The following is a 20,757-nucleotide window of genomic DNA, read 5'->3' as shown; positions in this document are numbered from 1 at the left end:
TACCCCAACCTCCCACCCCCCGTCCCTTCAAAACCCTCAGATTGTTTTTCAGAGTCCATAGTCTCTCATGGTTCACCTCCCCTTCCAATTTCCCCCAACTCCCTTCTCCACTCTAAGTCCCCATGTCCTCTATGCTATTTGTTATGCTCCACAAATAAGTGAAACCATATGATAATTGACTCTCTCTGCTTGACTTATTTCACTCAGCATAATCTCTTCCAGTCCCGTCCATGTTGCTACAAAAGTTGGGTATTCATCCTTTCTGATGGAGGCATAATACTCTATCCCCAGGGGTACAGGTCTGTGAATCACCAGGTTTACACACTTCACAGCACTCACCAAAGCACATACCCTCCCCAATGTCCATAATCCCACCCCCTTCTCCCAAACCCCCTCCCCCCAGCAACCCTCAGTTTGTTTTGTGAGATTAAAAGTCACTTATGGTTTGTCTCCCTCCCAAAGAGGCAATACTCTTATTAAACACTTCATTCTACATTCAGTTCCTGCCCTTACATCTTTTTATTGGCTGCTATAAATCCTTACCCAGAAAATTGATAAAACATGAAAATGTAATACTTAATCTAAGCTCTTTATTCTCTCAAGTTAAAAAAAAACAAAACTTAACTTGATTCAATCAAGTTTAAAAAGAGGACATTTCTGTAAGTAATCTAAATATATTCTACAATACAAAATGTTATGTTTTTTAAGTTTTTACTTAAATCTGATTTTTGATGTAATCCAACTTAACAATTGGAACAAAACAAAACGAAAAGTAATTTTATGGATAGTCCCAGAAAGACAAAGTTACATACAAATTAACTAAGCATCTGATTTGATGTACAATTTTTACTTTTCTACTTCTCAAATAATGTGAAGGAAATCTCTACAAAATAGTCAGAGATAATTTCTAGAGCTCACATTCTATGATGCATAATTTGAAAGTTATTTAAAATTTTTGATTAATAGTGAATAGGTTACCTGTATCTCCATCTACAAAGTAACATTCTAATTCAAAATTGGATGCTATTAACTCTAGTTATAGTTTATTCACCATTTAAAATTTAATTAACTCAATTTCTAGAATAGATGTCCTCAATGGATTTTGTTCAAAGATAAAATTCTAAATGACAGGGGCACCTGGGTGGCTTAGTGGGTTAAGCCTCTGCCTTCAGCTCAGGTCATGATCCCAGGGTCCTGGGATCAAACCCCACATTGGGCTCTCTGCTCAGCAGGAAGACTGCTTCCTCCCTCCCTCTCTCTCTGCCTGTTTCTCTGCCTACTTGTGATCTCTTTCTGTCAAAAAATAAATAAAATCTTTAAAAAAAAATTCTAAATGACAAAGATTTTTGCAAATGATATGGAAGGGCTTAAATATCAGAAAAGCACTAAACAAGTCAGTAAAAGTTGTACTGAAATTATTATATTCCAGTATGATTCACAGTTTCTACAAGCAGTGACAATGCTTTCTCTGTTCATTTGGCCATCCTTCAACACTGTCACTTAGGTTATAGGTTTTAGTCCTGTTCTATTTATAATGGATCCATGGAGTAAGTTTTTAAAGATGTATTTATTTATTTATTTATTTATTTGAGAGAGAGAGAGCGACAGAGAGAGAGAGAGAGAGCATGCACACATACAAGTGGAAGGGGTAGAGGGAGAGAGAATCTCAAGCAGACTCCCCACTGAGCACAGAGCTCAATGGGGGGCTTGATCTGAAGACCCAGAGATTAGGACCTGAGATAAATGAAGAGCTGGACACTTAAATCAATTCTGCCACTCTGGCCCTCCTCATGGAGTAAGTTTTTAAATTCATTTTTAACTCTTGCCTCTTATTATTAATAAGGTAATTCTAAACTATACAATTCCTTGGCAAATATCTACAAAACATCAGATATAACTAGTTGAGACAAAAATATACTTTGAATCCTTATTAATAGTTAGCATCTGTGGAAGATTTCCATACAACATTATCCAGGACACAGTACCTGAAATAGTTGCTCTAGAACTACCAATAATCAGTGAATCTAGCACATCCATGAGAATGGTAACTTTTAATACTATTCTTTCTATTGGTTCTACAGGTATGACCCCTATCTTTAAACATCTTAGCATACAGAATGAAGGATATTATCTTTCTTATACTTTTTATTACCTGAAAAATTATGTCCAAAGTGCTTATGCTATTATTCTATGATTACTTTCTCTCTCTCTCTCTCTCTCTCTCTGTGTATATATATATAATATATATATATAATATATATATATAAAATTGGAAGTGTTTCACATGATTTTCTGATTTTAAATGTCTAAAATCTTGTATATGGTTACATCTTACCACTACTGAACATTTTTTAAATTGGATTTGCATCAATATTAGAAGATATTTGGTTTAAAGCTTAGTGTATAACTCCTAATTTTTGTCTCCTTTTACAGTTTGCACAATTACCCTATCCTTACATTTTATATCTATATATAGTGATATATATGCATAGTGATGTACATATGTATAGGTGATATACAGATATAGATATAAAGATATTGGTTATAAGGATTTAACTCACATGGTTATAAAGACTGAAAAGTTTCAAAATCTTAAGTTACAAGCTGTAGATCCATGATAGTGAAAAGTATAGTTCCAGTTCAAAGACCTGAAAAACAGGAGAGTCAAAGCTATACATTCTAGTCTGTAATATGAGTCCAAAGGCAGGAAAAGACCAATATCCAGGCTCAAAGACAAACAAAGAGAGCAAATTATTCTTTAATCCACAATTATGTTCTACTCAAGCCTTCATTGGATTAGATGAAGCCCACCTACATTGTAGAGAGAAATATGCTTTATTCAGTATAATTATTCAAAGGTTAATTTCATCCAGACCCACAAAGAAAAAGTTTTACTAAATATCTGGACACGCTGTGACTCAGTCAAGTTGACTAAAGTTAATCATCATACTTGGATTCATGAAAATTTGAAAATGATTTAACTACGTGGCCAGGAGCATGGAAAAAAGAAAATTAAAATATTGCATTCAAGGAGATTTGCAGAAGTATGTAATTGAACCAATGCACCTTGGCATAAAGTGTGAGAATCTTTGTCTCTCATATTAATGTCCACCACAGAGCATCCTCTATAGAAAATATGATTGGAAAACCTAAGACAAGAAACTGAAAATTACTACAAAAAGAGAAAACTCTTAAAAGCAAAAAAAAGAAAAAGGGGGCAATATAATGTATATTAATATTGGAAATCAACAACTTTCATTTCTACTGGGTGGAAGGCAGTAAAAGAAAACTCCATTAAAATATCAACAAGTTGCAAATTAAAATCCTTTTGGAACTTCCCTTTGTCTTTACTTCCCCCAACCCCAAAGTATATAATCAGTTGTTCCTCACAATTTCAGGGAACCAGCTCTTTCTGTCCTGTCCCCATGATTTGATAAAACCACTTTTTTACACACACACACACACACAAGCCACAATTTGAAATATCTAGGGATAAACCACTCCACCTAAATGTATAAGGTGGTTTTTTTTTAAGATTTTTATTTATTTTATGTATTTGACAGAGAGAGACACAGAGAGAGAGGGAACACAAGCAGGGAGAGCAGGAGAGGGAGAAGCGAGCTTCTTGCTGAGCAGGGAGCCCAATGAGCCCTTAATCTCAGAACCCTGGGATCATGACTTGAGCTGAAGGCAGCCGCTTAAGGACTGAGCCTTCCAGGCACCCAAGGTTTTTAATGTAAAATTTTAAAGTACTCATAAAGGACCCAAAATATTAAAAAACTGGAAAGTTACTGCATGTTTTGGCTATCATGATATGTACTTATTGGTACCAGTTCTTTAGCTGTTATGACATGTCAATCCATCTTATGCCTTCATCATGAGTATAAAGTTCTTGACATTATGATTGCTCTAGTGACTTACTTTGTTTGATCACTTACCTCTCTGCCTCTCTACTAACAGTATGATCGTATCATAATCTAGCTAGATACTAATTCAAGGAGAGTGGGGTTTTTTTGTTTGTTTATTTTTGTGTTTGTGTTTTTCTTTTAAGTGGGATAATGAGCCTCCCAAGAAAAATTAAGCACCAGAACAGCCCAATATAATTAAAGTACCAACAATTAAGTACAATTAAGTCCAACAAGAAAGACATGTTTTGAAGAATTAATTGTGAATATAGATTGTCCTCAGAATTGGATGTCCTCAGACATACAAGATTCAACAAAGTTTCAGAAAGAGCTATATGAGCAAAACAGTGTTAATCTAGACCAAAAATAAATGCCTTGAACTGTACCCCACAGTTTCAGCTTTCAGGAAGTAGGCTGAAAATGCTGGCAGGCCACCAAAAAGGGTGTGTGTTCCAAGGTATTCCTCAGAAGTGGACATGTAAGATAGAAATGGAAGATCATTTTCATTATGTGAAGCAAAAGCCTTAGAAAACAATGCATATGGGAAACAATGTGAGGAATTAGAATTAAATGCCTACTCAAGTATTATCCAGTACCCAAGAGTTTGAGTACCTGTTAACAATTTGCCCGTGTTTTAAAATTGATATAGACTAGTGGCTGTTATGAATCTTTGTTCCTTTGTAAAATGAGAGTGTGTACTGTGTGTGTATTCTTTCCCTATACATCCATTTTATCTACAGGATGTATAGTACAGATAATATGATTTTTATTTCATAGGTTTATGGAGTAAGAGAACTGCATTCAGATCTGAAGTAAATCACAAAACTTTACATTTCAAACCTGATGCCATAACTGTATAAAAAATATGGTTGTCCTGGAACGGAGAGGAGTATGTTTTACATGTATAAACGACATGAATAATCGAAATGAAGAGGCCAGCCCGTGATATATTGAATGTTTGATCCAATATTCAATTATTCTTGCATTTACACTATTGCCATTGCCTCAAAGTAGTCATAATGTACTCCCCCACCCCTGCTTTGCTTTTAGCTTGAATATGATCTGCTTTGACTAATGTCATATATGTGGAAGTGTCAGTGTTCTAGCTCTTAAGGCTAGAAAGCGATTTTATGCTTCTACTTTACTGTAAGTCAGGCCACTGCCCATGAATGGAACATATCACACGGTGTCTTTCTCCATATAAGCAGCTATAACAGATTGAGTGGCTTATAAATAAATAACAGGAACTTATTTCTTGTAGTTCTGGAGGTTGGAAATCCAAGATCAAGCTACCAGCAGATTCAGCATCTGGTAAGGACTCTGTTACTATTTCATAGACGGCCATCTTCTCTCTGTAACCTTAGATGGTATAAGGAATAAGGGAGTTCTTTGGGCCTCTTTTACCAGGGTACTAATCTCATTCATCAAAGCTCCCCACTTATGACCTAATCATGTCCCAAAGTTTTTTAAGGGACAGAAAAAGATATATCATTTACTTTTAATTTTTTAAATTATTTTTTAAGTTTTTATTTTAATTCCATTTTTTTAAATTTTAATTTTAATTTTTTTTAAAGATTTTATTTATTTATTTGACAGAGAGAGATCACAAGTCAGCAGAGAGGCAGGCAGAGCGAGAGGAGGAAGCAGGCTCCCTGCTGAGCAGAGAGCCCGATGCGGGGCTCGATCCCAGGACCCTGAGATCATGACCTGAGCCAAAGGCAGAGACTTAACCCACTGAGCCACCCAGGTGCCCTAATTCCATTTTGTTAACATACAAAGTAATATTAGTTTCAGGTATGCAATTTAGCGATTCAATGCTTGCATACAACATCTGGTGCTCATCATAGCAAGTGCCCTCCTTAATTCTCATCACCTATTTAACCCATTCACCCACCTCCCCTCTAGTAATCATCAGTTTATTCTCTATAATTTTTTTTTTAGCTTAACTCTTTTTTTTTTTCCTTTTGCTTGCTTCTTAAATTCTACTTGAGTGAAATCATATAGTTTATGTCTTTCTCTGACTTACTTGACTTGGCAAAATTCTCTTTAGGTCCATTCATGTTATTGCAAATGGTAAGATTTTGTTCTTTTGTATGATTAATATTTCATTGTATGTATGCATGTATGTGTGTGCATATATATTATACATACATATAGGTATACATATATACATATACATGTACTATATATAGTACTATACATATATATATAGTACTATATATATATATATTCATATACCACATCCTCTTTATCCATTCATTAGTCAATGGATACTTGGATTGTTTTCATAATTTGGCTATTGTAGATAATGCTTCTGTCAACATCAGTGTGCGTGTATCCCTTTGAATTAGTGTTTTTGTATTCTTTGGGTAAATACCTAATAGTGGAATTGCTGGATCATAGGATATTTCTTTTTTTAACTTTCTGAGGAACCACCATACTGTTTTCCAGAGTGGATGCACCAGTTTACATTCCGAACAACAGTGCAAGAGGGTTCCCCTTTGTCCACATCTTTGCCAACACTTGTTTCTTGTGTTGTTGAATTTAAGCATTTGGACAGGTTTGAGTGACATCTTATTATAGTCTTAATTTGTATTTCCCTGAGGATCAGGGATTTTGAGCAACTTTTCATGTGTCTGTGGCTCATCTGTCTTCTTTGGAAAAACATCTATTCTTGTCTTCTGCCCATTTTTAATTAGGTTATTCATTTTTGGGATGTTGAAATTTATGTTCTTTATATTTTGGATACTAACCCTTTATTGGATACCCCATTTGCAAATATCTTCCCCCATTCTGCAGGTTGTCATTTAGTTTTGTTGATTGTTTCCTTCACTGTACAGAAGTGTTTATTTTGACGAAGTTCCAATAGTTTATTTTTCCTTTTGTTTCCTTTGCCTCAGGAGATATATCTAGTAAGAAGTTGCTAAAGGAAATTTCAAAGAGGTTACTGCCTGTGTTCTCTTTTAGAATTTTTATGGCTTCCTGTGTTTTGAATTTGTTTATGTGTGTGGCCTACAAAAGTAGTTTAGTTTCAGTTTTGGTCCAATTTCATGTGAATTTTGTAGAGAAAGTAACATTCAGAACATAGCATCCAGCTAATATTGTTATCTAAGGAGAATAAGGAGAATCCCTAAGAAAATCCTAGTTGACTTTAATGAGAAGTGTACTGCCACACATGAACAACCCAATCTATAATCACTGAACAAGAGTCTTTCAGATTCATGAGAATATATAGTATTTGTTTTTAAACAACTGAGAGTAGAGGAGAATTGACATATATTTTTCTGGGGCAATCTTCCAGACAGAGATGGAATGTCATAAAGATTCAGGTCCTCTATATTAATTTTCTAAAATGAAGATAATCCTAAATAAAAATACCAACTTTTAGAAAATGGAGTTAAAGAAACCCATACTAACATTCACATGGGGAAAAAATAAGCAAGCAACTATCTTGGACAGTTTTTCAAAATAAAAAAGCAAAATAGGTGGACTAGTGCATAGTACATCTACATGTAATTAAAACAGAAATTAAAAGTGTGAAATTACCACACAAGTAAGCAGACAGATCAATGGAACACAATAAAAAATATAGAGATGAATGAAAACATATATAAAAATTCAGGATGTGGGCGCCTGGGTGGCTCAGTGGATTAAGCTGCTGCCTTCGGCTCAGGTCATGATCCCAGAGTCCTGGGATCGAGTTCCGCATCGGGCTCTCTGCTCAGCAGGGAGCCTGCTTCCCCTCTCTCTCTCTGCCTGCCTCTCTGCCTGCTTGTGATTTCTCTCTCTGTCAAATAAATAAATAAATAAATAAAATCTTTAAAATTAAAAAAAAATAAAAAAAATTTAAAAAAAATTCAGGATGTAACTAAGACATCTCAAATCAGTAGAAAAAATATATATATATTTTTAAGGAAACAAGGGCACTTGGGAGGCTCAGTCAGTTAAGCATCTGACTCTTGATTTTGGCTAAGATCATGATCTCAAGGTTGTCAGATTTAGCTCCTGTTTTCAGTTCTTTTTTTTTTTTTAAGATTTTATTTATTTATTAGAGAGATTGAAAGCAAGAGACAGAGCATTAACTGAGGGAGAAGGGCAAAGGTAGAGAGAGAAGCAGACTTCCTGCTGAGCATCCATCCAATGGGGGGCTGGATCCTAGGACCCTGCGATCATGACTGGAGCTGAAGGCAGATGCTTAACTGACTGAACACCCAGGGGCCCCAAACACTGTTTTCAGTTCTTTAATGAGTACATCTTTGTTGTGATGTATTATTCTTTTAATATATCAATGGATTGTAATTACTAATATTTTATTTTAATAGTTTGGTAATGGTAATTATTGTTTTTGTATATTTGTCAGTTTTTGTTATTAATGATACCATGGATTTATATAAAAATAATTTAAAGCTTTCCTTCTTTCTCTAGTTTCAAGAATTTGAATAGAAATATAATTATATTTTTCATAACGTTTTGATAGAATTCAATTATGCAAATATGTGAGTCTGGCACTTTGGGGACAGAGTTTTTTCTATTTCATTTCTTAAATGCTTCATTCAAATATCTTAACTGTTCATTACTATTAGTAATTTCTGATTTCTGTGTATTCAATGTTTCTATTTTCCTAACTTCTTACATGAAGGCCAAATATGTCACTGGCTTTTTGAAAAGTCCTTTACTAATAAACCTATGGTTAAGCCTAAGTATAGGAGATAATAATTTAAAATGCTTCTTCAGACAGCCAATTAGATAAGCATCCTTTAGCCTTTTCCCCTCTTCCATTTTCAAGAATGCATAGGATGAGAGCAGATCTACATGTTTAAGAATTAATTTGACATTCTTGTCTTCTGCCTAGCTCTTTACTGATTCCACACTTAGGTAAAATGGATACATTTTTTGCCATTGTTACAAATGGGACATGGAAGTCTTCTACTGTTGTTTTATACTTGTCTATTTTTCCCTTTAGATCTGTTAGTATTTACTCTCTCTCTATGATCCTATGTTGGGTGCGTAGTTATTTAGGACTCTCACAACCTCTTGATGAACTGACCCCATTATCATTATAAAATGAACTTCTTTGTTGTTTGTGGCAGCTTTATGTTAAAGCCAATTTTGTCTTATGTGAGTATAGGTACCATTGCTTTCTTTTGGCTTCACTACTATAGAATATCTTCTTCCATTTCTTCACTTTCAGCCCATGTCACTAAAGCTGAAGTAAGTCTCTTGTAGGCAACTTTTTATCCAACCAGCCAACCTATGCCTTTTGAATGCAGAAGTCATTCCATGTGCATTCAGAGATTATTGATAAGTAAGGACTTACTAATTGTTTTCTAGTTGTTTTGTAATTTTCTTTTTCCTTCCTTCCCTCTTACTGGTCTTCATTGTGAATTGCTGAATTTCCATTGTGGTATGCTTTGATTTTCTCTTTTTTATGCATTGATTGTAGGTTTTTGCTTTGTGGTTACCATGAGGCTTATATTAAAACACCTAATAGATACAACAACTTTATGTTAACAACTCAGCTTTGACTGCATACAAAAATTTCCCCCTTTTACTTTCCCCTTTATGGTTTTGATTTCCATAACTTACCTTTTTTTATGTTGTGTGTTCATTAACAAATTCTAGGTAGCCATAGTTATTTTTAATAATTTTGTCCTTTAACCTTTATACTACAGGTAAGTGGTTAACATACCTCTACATTGCAGTACTACAGTATGATGAATTTGACTCTATCCTTAACATTTACCAGTGTGTTGTGTGTTTTCAGATGTCTTTGTGTTGTTAATTTGCATCCTTTCATTTCAGAATGAAGAACTTCTTCTAGCATTTCTTGTAAGATAGGTCACTAGCAATGATGAAATTTCTCAGCTTTTGTCTTTATCTCTCCTTCCTTTCTAAAGCTCAACTTTGCTAGATATGGTATTCTTGGTCAGCAGTTTTGTTTTTTTTTTCTTTCATACTTTTTATATCATCCTATTTTCTCCTGGTGTGTAAAGTTTCTGCTGAGAAATTGCTGGTAGATTTATGTAGATTACTTTGGAAGCTACACACTTCTTTTATCTTGCAGCTCCTAAGATTCTTTCTTTGTCTTTGACATTTAACAATTGTATAGTGTGTCTTAGAAAAGATTTCTTTAAGCCAAGTTCATTTGGGGACCTATAAGCTTCATGAATTTGGATATCCAAATCTCTCCCCAGATTTGGGAAGTTCTTGGACATTATTTCTTCAAGTGAGCTTTCTGTCCCATTTTCTCTCTTCTGGGATTTTAGTAACTCACAGATTGTTTCTTTTGGTGGTATGCCATAGAACACATTTCTTCACTTTTTTTTTCATTATTATTATTTTTTTTAAATTCTATTCTGACTGGTTAATATCAAAGGTCCTGCCTTCCAATTCATACATTGCTTCTTTTGCTTGATCTATTCTACTGTTGATGCTCTCTATTGCATTTCTCAGTTCATTCCTTGTATTCTTCAACTCTAGAAATCTGTGTGGTTTTTTCACAATTTCTATCTTTGCTAAATTTCTCTTTTGTTTGTGTAGTGATTTTTCAGATTTTGTTGTATTTTTTTTTCTGTGTTTTCTGGAAGCACACTGAATTCCTTAAAATATCTTAGATGATGGCATTAAGGAGGGCACATGCCATGCTGAACACTGGGTGTCATACACAACTAATGAATCAATGAACCTTACATCAAAAACTAATTCTGTACTATTTGAATTTGAAAAAAAAAAAAAAAAAAAGAAAAGAAGAAAAAAAAAAAGGTCTTAGGTATCTTTTGACATTCTGCTCTTTGCCCCATGCCCTTCTGCTTTTTCTCTCTCATTCTCCAGTGGAAGTGGTGGGGAAGACAGAGGCAGAAGCAACCATGTTGGCTGCACTAAATAATATCCCAGCTTGGGGACTGGACTTCTTGTGAGCCTCTGCCCTCAACAGGACTGGGGCCTCTTGCTTTCCAGGACCAACAGTCCCTGCCATTGACCCTGAGAGGAGAAGGAGAAGACATTTTTGCTGCCTAACCCCATCCCATTTTCCTCTTCACTAATCTTACTGATGCTATAGCTGATTATGGCTGTGTTCCCTCTGCCCCATCTTGGAGTAGGTTCCAGCACGATCATTCAGCAGGCATAGTCCCACTGCTGCCCAGGAATTCTGTCTAATTCTCCCTCCCTAGCTGGTAAAGCAAGGACCAGAGAGCTGTGGAGGCCCAAACCACAGCAGTGGCAGAGCCACCTCCCAGCCTAGGAGGCTACATGCATAATGAAGATTAATGTCTGAAGATGGGGAAGGTCTTATTAATCCAGACCTAGAGAGGAAAGTAGGACAGCAAAGGCTGTGAAGTAGGCTGAGGGCAGGAAGAACAGAGCAGATGACCAGTAAACTCAAAGCCAGTGAGGCCTTAAATTTCATACCCCAGTGCTATTCCCTTAGCCAAAAAGAAAAGGCTGCTTTTCATGAGCAGATCCTAATCACTGAAGTGAAACTGAGACAAGTGACCCTGAAAAACCTCCATTCTACTATAGGGAAGTTATCCAACACTTTTAGCTTTGATACCATGTATGATGCCACTTCCAAACACACAGACTTATCTGTTGAAACCATGAGGCCCCTGGCGACTTCAGGGGCCACTTCAGGGCTTCAGTGGCATGATGTTTGCTTACTGTCAAATGAGAACTGGCAAGACTGACACTAGGCAGGGGACTTGGGTGGAGCCTGAACTATGCAGGGTCATCCCCAATGCCTTTGAGCACATTTTTACCCATTCCATATGCTCATAGAACCAACATACCTGACCCATGACTTTTGCATGCAAATCTACCCAAATTTTAAGACCTGTTGACCCAGGAGCCCAGTAAGAGGCCAGAAATGAAGTCAAACCCAGATAGGCATCTAAATTAAGAACCTCTTCACCTTCATCACCAAGAACATCAAGGAGATCTAACTTGCCATAAACCCAGGGAACCAGACCCAGGTGGTGGGCAGCACACATATGAATGAGGTCAGTTTCCACCCCATGCCATCTTCATCATCACTACAGAATGTACATGGCTTTGATGGTCAGGAACACATCCATTTGGGCAATATCAACCTGGTAGACATGGCTGGCTGTAAGATGTAGAACAAAGCAGGCCCCAATATGGCTGGAAGGACAGCCACATAGTCCACAAGTAGTTGTGGTGGTGGAGGTTGTGGTAGTAACAGAGAAGCCAAAACAAGTCTCCCAAATCAACCTCTTACTGTCTGCCTTGGCAACATAACCACTGATGAGCAACAGGAGTACCCACGTCCCCTACCAGGACTCTAAGCTAACTTGGCTGCTCCAGGATCTTTGGAAAGGAACACCAAAACCATCATGGTGACCACACTGGGTGTGGTATTATGGCTACTGTGAGAACCTCTCTATTCTTCTATTCTGCACTTTACCAATCAGCCAATATTTCAAGAAAATGCCCTAAGTAAATGAGTACCCCCAAGGACACACTGCTGCAAGAAAAAACTCTTCATCTGAAGAACCAGCTGGAGAAAAAGGGGTTACTGGCAAAGTGACTCTGGAAGAAGAGCACCACCAAAAAAAAAAAAAAAAAAAAAAAAAAGCTGTCAGCCTGGCAGAGTATGATGAATGGCTAGTAATTGAAACTTTGGTGACTAAAGAGGAGGATGACAACCACAATCGCCACCCACTCCAGTCAATCTTGGAGCTAGCCTTAGATAAGAATATGGAAAATTACCTGCAGGGGAAGAAGGAGTGGCTGGAGGAGGAGAAGGTGACCATCCAGGATGTCTGCATCTGGGTGAATGAAGAGAATTAAAAGCTGCTGGCAGAGGAGAAGATCCTGGAAGATCTACAGCAGGAAGGGCAGGCTATAGAGCTGCTCAGAGTCAAGTACAAGGCCATGGAGACCAAGCTGCAGATTAAGGACAGGAAAAAAATTGTTGTTGGAACTGAAGATTCAGGCAATTGTTAAGCAGAAATGCCATGAGCAGGAGATGATTATCTGAGATGAGGAGACCAAGGAGCTCCAGGACACCTCCATGTTCCATCCATGCAGCAGATGGTGGGATCATAACCAAGAAACAAGAAGCTCTATGCCAAGCTGCAGGTGAAGGCAGAGATCCAGAACCCACATGATGAGTACATTTGCATGTGGCAGGATTTGGAGGAGGCACAGTGTGAGCACATCCAGGAACTGAAGCTCAAGTACCTTAGAGAATTTCATCTCCCCTAAAAAGAAGAACATGATTATGAACCAGTGTTGCCAGGCTGATAGGAGGAGCAGTGAAAGTTTTACCACTTGTGCCAGCTGTAGTCAGTAACAGCCAAATGAAAAACCAGCCAGCATCTGCAGTAGTAATGCGAGAGTTCCGCCAGCCAATATCATCAGCAACAGGGTCCCACCCCCCACACAGGACTGAAAACACGCTTTGGGAGTTGGTGTGTCCCCACCAGCTGTGTTTGACGTGAAATTCTCCCATGACAAAGAATAAGACCTCCATGTACTACACATGGAGAGTTTCATGCATTTGGACAGCTTTCTGGAAAAACCTTCCATATCTAAAATCTGAAAGTCCAGATCCTGGTGCCAGAGTCCTCAGCGTCACCACCTCAGCAGCCTCAAAGTCCTCACTAACTGCCACTCTCCACCACACATGCCTTGCTGGCCTCCACCACTCTGTGCTCCACCACCGTGCTAGACCGTGGGTGGCAATCTTCAGTCAGGCTGCCAATCCCACATGTTCCTGGGATGGGGCAGCCAATCCTGGATTATCTCATTACCCCTTCGGGTGTGTGTGTGTGTGTGTGTGTGTGTGTGTGTAGTGTGTGTGTGTGTGTGCGTGTGTGCGTGCACACACATCTCTGAGACAGTGAGAATTTGAAACTATGGAAACTATGTCTCTGGCTGCTCTTTTTAGTCCCTTTTATTTAATTAATGGTATTTATTCATGGGGATCAGTTGGCATAAGAGAGATGCTCTCATCTGAGCTGTCTGAACCTAATAAAGTCACTTCATAGCCTCCTTTTCCTCTTGACTTTAACCTCCATCCCCAAATTGGACCTCAAGCTCCACCTGTTGGCCACTTCTAGAAGGGAAGGTGGCCTGTGCTTGGACAGAAAGTACTTTATTCTGTCCATCCTAGGATGTCCATTCTGACATCCTAACAGTATTAGTCCTATGCTCCCAGTGGAGAGATCCTCCTCTTCACTTTTTGGGCCTCAGACAACCTATTCCAGCTTCTTGGGCTCCTTTTCAAGGACTTAAATGACCACACCCACACAACCCAGGCTCTTCAGCTTTGGCAAGAACTCATGATTTCCCAAACTCTATTTTCTACCCACCTTCCCAACCAGTGACTGGCTCCTGAGGACCTAACGGAAATGTAACAGCAATTGGGACAACATGGGTAGGTGTTAAGGGAAATTCCACCTTGGAGTCCCTTTGTTTCTGCTCCCCTGAGAAGTAATTTTGATCAACAAGTGATCAAGCTAATTCCCCATTCTTTGAGATGCTGCTCCTTCCTGCTTTGACCATGTTCTCTGGAGCCATTTAGATCTTAGCTTAGTGGTAGGGAGGGATTCCATTTTACCCCTAGCTAAATATAGGTACTAAAATCTGCCTCGCCACCCCATTTATCACAGGAGACAGAGAACCAGGCAAAATCTGCCAACTTTGCCCAATTACCCATTTGCAAATCTTACTTTTTAGGTACTGCTTCATTGAAAATTGGCCCTTTCTTCAGCATTGTGCAAACTGAGCTCTAGGGAAGTACTCCCCCTCTCCTTTGTGATAACACTAAATGTCTCCAGGTATGTCTAGTGAGAAGTAAATTTTTAGGGCAAAAAAGGGAGGCAAGGGTGGCAAAGACAATAGCTGGAGGGAGAGGTGCAGGTTTGTGCTCTTGGACCGGATGTAGGTTCAGACTTGATGCTGATGTGAGGGTGTGTGGTGATCCTGAGGGAACACCCACGTGGTATTATATCATTGGGATGATAGTGAAAGGTCCCCATGTGCCTTCTTCAGTGACACTGAGTAGCAGGCATCTCTGTGAGTGGCACTTACCATTGACAGACAGAGGTCCAGACAGATGGGCTTGTCCTGTTGGACATCAAATGGAACGATGGTATGCCCGATCGGGGCTTTGGATTCAGCTCCCAGTTCTCCTAGAGTCTCCTTCCTTGAGTCAGTGAGAGAGAGACAAGCAGAGCTCCCCAGAAGGTCAGGTACCTCTGGCCCCCCTTCAGGCAGAGGCCTCCTTTTGCATGTTATGCCTTAAGGCATTCATCTCAGAATCTGTGCATTCTGAGACCTGCCAGGCCCACTGGCATTTCCAAACAAAGAAACTAACAAGACATTTTGGGTTTCCCTATTGATTTGTCATTAATTGAACTCCATTTATCTGAATCATAGGTGTATGATATACTCATAACCATTAAACTAATTCCATGAAGACTTCAAAACAAAACAAAAATGTAGAATTCCTAAAAATGTTATTTTTCTGTATAATAAACCTATTAGTAATTACTAATAGATATAATTAAATTACCTAAAATTTAAAAGTATATTTAAATTACTTTTGTGCTTCCTATCTAAATAATTGTCAGTGGCTCCATATAGCCTTGAGTAAAAGTGGTAAATATTTTTGTGGATTGCAGTCATCTCCAGCACAGGATGACGCAATACATAATTATTAACGTCCACATAGTTTTTATTACTTTTAATGAATTATACAGGTAGAATACCATGTTAGATGTTATTCAGTGTATTGAGGATGATATTCCTTATTTCACTCTTTTAGGAAATACATAACATAAGATAATGTTGATATTATAACATACATTTTCCAGTGTGTTTCTTCTGACCAAACAATTAAGGAATTGTCCAGGCATATTCATTGCATGCATCATTACAAAGTTGGCATATGGTATTTATATGAGTGAGAACAAGGTATGTCACCTGGAATAAAGAAATATGTACTTTGGCCTTTAAAGCAATTTTTACGAAAGACTCAGAAAATCCTAAGACTTTTGCACTAATCTTATATGGAATACAAATAACATTTGTAAGGTTGTTCTGCTTCAGGACAAAGCATTTTTGATCTAATGTTAAAACTGGACAACAATACAAAGGCTGGACTGAAGGCTCTTAAACACACAATACATTTCATGGATTTCACATGTGCTTTAAATATTTGTATACACCATTAGGACATGACTTTAAATTGTTAAAATGCGTTAGTTCATCTTATCTCTACATTTCAGCATATGACACACACTCAATATATTTTAGCTATGTGGTCTTAATATTTTGTCTCCAATTAATATACTCTGGTTATGATTTTTCTTTTGTAAATTATGAGTTATCCTGTTACACCATATATACATAGAGTTACATGAAATTATGCATATATTTAGAATCCATTAAGTGTTATTATATTCTGATACCAATAAATTTTTTTCATTAATTCACAGATCAGTTAGGATATTTGCAGGTGTAAAGGATAGCATTAAATCTCCAACCAGCTTACATAAAATCAGTTAATTTATCTTTATGTTTTGACAGAAATGACCACTTAAACTTGTAGATTTACAATGGTGCTTTAGCTGACAATTAATGAAAAATAAAAGCTAACCTCCTCCCTCGGTATCCGTCTTAATTGCCCCCAAATAACTGTGTCTGCTTAATTCATGTCTACCTGTGAGCTAATTATTATGGATACCCTGGCTAGTTCAGGTTACAGGTTCATCTATGTGGGTGTGATAACTGAATTCCATGTCAAGTGAGTGAGTGCCTCTTTCTGAAAGAAAAGATTATTATTAGTAAAACAGAGTAGAGAATGTTTTGTTTCCAACATTCAGAGTTTTAACAGCCTAATTCTCTGGCCTTACAGTCTTTAGCCTTGTTCTTCAGGACTTTGGCCTCAAACTTGTACACATAATCTCTGACAGTCATGGTAGCTTTGGTATCTCTCATTCTACCACTGCAACTTCCTGTACTCAGTAATGCTAGGTGTGAAGCAGATAGTACCCTGGGTCCCAAATTTGGAAAATCATCAATTTCTCCAGCACAGGATGACCTTTTCAACATTTCATTTCCTGTTGAAAACCCATGAACCCTCCATTGTTCTTAGAGTAAGTCAAATCATAATCCTTTCCTTTGTTTCTTTGCTTGCTCTTCTTGTATCTATTTAGCTACATCTTTCAAGAACTCTTTATCCTAAGCTCTCTTTAGCAATATTGAGTTTTGTTTTCTTCTTTAAAAGTACTATACTCTTTAATTATATACATTCACTTGACATCTGAATATGCTGTTTGTTTTTTTAGAATCCATCTGCCTCAGCCTCTTCACCAAACTAGCATCTAGTCACCTACAGGTTTTTATCATACATCATTTACTCTGGGAAATGACATAAGAAACCATACTTCACTTACTAAAATAAAGCTGGCAGCCAGTTGGTCAGCTTCTGAATCACACTCTACATCTTATCCTGTTCCTTTTTTATAACCATTATATATGTAAATTGTAAAATAAAAATAAAACATGTATTAGGACTAATAAGTTAAAATGCCTATGAAAACAACCATATGCCCAAGTCTAAGCACTAAATCTAAGGTTTAGGGCAAAGATTTTTGTGTTATCAGTTGCAAAAGTTATACCTTGAAGGCAGTTTTCAAATTCTATAAGGTAAGCTGCAGGGCTTCCCTATCTCTTATAGTTCTGGTCAATGATGTAGTTGCTTTAACTTATAAAATTATGTGTATGGGTGAATATTTTCCTAGTCATGCCAAAACATAATGCTGGAAGTCACACTAAAGTAACAGAATCAAGACAGGTGAAGGAAGAGGTAGGGAAACCTAAGGGAGAGAAGCTTAAAATAAGAAGCCTGTTTGCTAATTAATATTTCCTTGCCTGCTCTAACCTTCTCTTCATGCTGACAACTTTTCACAATTTCTATGTTTTTGTGCTATTTTTATAAATTCCACAATCCAGTGTAAGAATACCTTCTCACATGTCATCACTGATTTAGAGATAAGCAAATATCCTGACATTCTGGCCACTCATGTAATAACTGCTCCTCAAATTACTAATACAATCAATTGTTGTCTTGAAAAATTATTACAGTAGTAAGTTGATTCTTTAGCTATGCTCAGAGACATCATTAAAAACCTCACACACTAATCATAGTTACTGCTTCACTATCATAGACTACTGACCATCTTCTGTTACTCAAAGAAAATTGTTTCATTATTGTATCTGACTATTCATATAGGCAGAAGCTGGGGTGATTTGTAATCCCATTTCAACAATGATAAGGTAAAATAAAGGTAGAGACCCACTAAGGAACCAACAAAGAACACATCTGAGATCAAGTGTTGTTATCTAACTACTTCCCAGGTTGCGTACCTCTTTGAGATATAGAATAAATCCAGGCATAAATAGAGTGAGACCATGGTGTCCTTATAGGACTTGACATTAATGAAAAGATATATGTTGTTTTCATCTGTCTATTTGGTCAGTGCCAGGCTACGTGAGCAAAATACTGAAATGAAATAGCAAAAGAAAAGGTAGCTGAACAAAATTATCTATCCAGGGAGATTTATTCACACTGTATAAGTGTTTTGTTTTTTTTTAACTGCCTATAACCTAAATCATAGACCCTTTCTAAAAAAAGATTTTATATACCTCATTTTATTGCTATAGAAATTAGAAGAAAATAAGTTGTGGTGGCATAAACAAAATCTCTACTAAAGAGCAATATAATCTGAAATAAAGCCCAAGACCTCTTATTTCTCTAAAAGGAACTACTCCAATTTTAAAAAAAGTAAATAAATTATATTTCCATATATTATGTTTTGTCAAAATGAATTGTATTTATGTTCGATGGTTAATTTAAAATGATACCTTAAATTGTATGTAAAGAGTTAAACATTAACATAAAATAATCTTTTTAAAACAATCCATTCAGTGCAAAATGATATCCATTTAATTCTCAGCATCCTATATGATTATCTCTTTTGGGTGCTAAGTGAGCATAGTATTTGACTATGTGCTATAAAGATAATTACAATAGCCAGATATAATGCAGTCAGTCTGGAAACAAGATGTAGATGCAGCAATAAACAGAGTCCAGAGATCTTAAACTAAAATGAAAATATTTTAAGCCTTCACATTTAATCTACATTAGATTTATATGGTTAAGGGGTGTACACCAGGGAAATTCTTCCATTAAAGTTACCATTATCTTAATTTTTTTAAGATTTCCCCTTCATATGTGAAGAGGCTTCTACTTACAGACTTCTTCCACAAACCAATCTTCATACCACTGTCAGGATTTATGACTGAGGTTTTCTAAACTCAACTATTGTGACTGCATTGTACTTGACAGTGTCAATGTGATGAGAACTGACAAGGGCTGAAGTACATTTTGTGTCTGCTGATAGAAGTTCCCATTTGTTGTCAATGTAGCATTCCTCTGTTTAAACATAATTCTTTAAGAAAATTGACAGAAATATGAAAAACAAAATGAGATAAGGAGAATAGAATAGAGGGAGAAATAAGAGAAAATGAGAATAAGAAAGCTTTAAGTGATTCAGGACAGGAAAAATGAAGCAGATGATTTATGGGCTTCAAAGTCTGACTGCAGCCCTAGAGCCACATAAGTATTTTCATCCAATGTGGATTACAAATAAATGAAAGTTATTGATCTGAGCAGACTTACACAATGTCAATATTTTTGATATAGAAACATTATCTTAAAGAATACAAAAATAAAAATAAATTTTAAACCATCTACATGTGTCTTTGTAGATGGTTTAAATAATATCCTCAAACAGAGCACTCCCTACTAGGTTCACGTTGAACTTTAGTATTAAACATAAAATCAAGATATACTTTATCAGGGCAATCCAAGTTTTATATCAGATTGTTTGTATCATAATTGTATAATTTGGTAAATTTTGATTATGTTATACCCAATATGCTTATATGATAGAAAATGAGCATGGGAGGGACCTTATATATTTATGATTAAAGTTAGTAGGTATTTGGGGGCATCTGGATGGTTCAATTGGTTCAGCATCTCTTGATTTCAGCTCAGGTAATAATCTCACCCTTGGAAGATCGAGCCCTACATTGGGCTTTATGCTGGGCATGGAGCCAGCTTAAAGTTCTCTCTCACCCTCTATCCCTCCACCCTCTCTTCCCCTCTCTAAAACTATAACTAATAAAAATTTTTAAAAATAAGTTAATAGGTTTTCTTATTATTTCTCAAATATTCTGGGAACATCTTTTATAGATTGTGTTTCACATTTTCCCTTCAAATTCATCTTTCAAGAATTTCCTGAAATATAACTAGCCTTGTGTTTCTCTAAAATTCTTACTTCAATAATGGGAATATACCCCAATCATAAAATAATTATTTTTTATGATATGTGTAAGGTTTTACAGGTGAGATACACACGACACCAGGCGAGAGGCGCAAGGAAAGGTTTATTAAAGGTGCCTCGGGCGAGGTGCCACAACTTAGGAGAGGAGAGTCAGGGAGTGCCCGGGAAGGGATTGAGTGAGCTTTTATTGGGCCAAGGCCAGGCAGGGGCTCATAACCATATTTGATAAGGTTAGAGTTTGGGGGTTGGAAAGTCCCAAAGCTGGTTTCTGTTTCTTGCATAGGTTTCGGTTAACTCGGGGTGACATGTCCTTGACAGATGTCCTTCTGGCAGGGATAGTCCTGGGTAGGGGGAAGATGGCGGCCTGGCGGCCATTTTATTGTTCCTCCTGCATTCCAAGGGCGGCGGACCCAACAATATGGTATCTAAAAATGCAAATATATTTTAAAAATTTAAAAATTTAAAAAGCTGCA

The 20,757-nt window shown here is 36.9% G+C and overlaps 1 pseudogene; it reads left to right on the top strand.

Annotated features, from left to right (window-relative positions):
• Window positions 1–11,272: 11,272 nt before the first annotated feature.
• Window positions 11,273–20,464, top strand: LOC116582617 (annotated as a pseudogene).
• Window positions 20,465–20,757: the final 293 nt, after the last annotated feature.

Source organism: Mustela erminea, chromosome 2 (genome assembly GCF_009829155.1).
Source record: "Mustela erminea isolate mMusErm1 chromosome 2, mMusErm1.Pri, whole genome shotgun sequence".
Classification (NCBI taxonomy): Eukaryota; Metazoa; Chordata; class Mammalia; order Carnivora; family Mustelidae; genus Mustela; species Mustela erminea.
The sequence above is the reverse complement of the archived record's forward strand: the minus strand, read 5'-3'. Positions and strand labels throughout refer to the sequence as shown.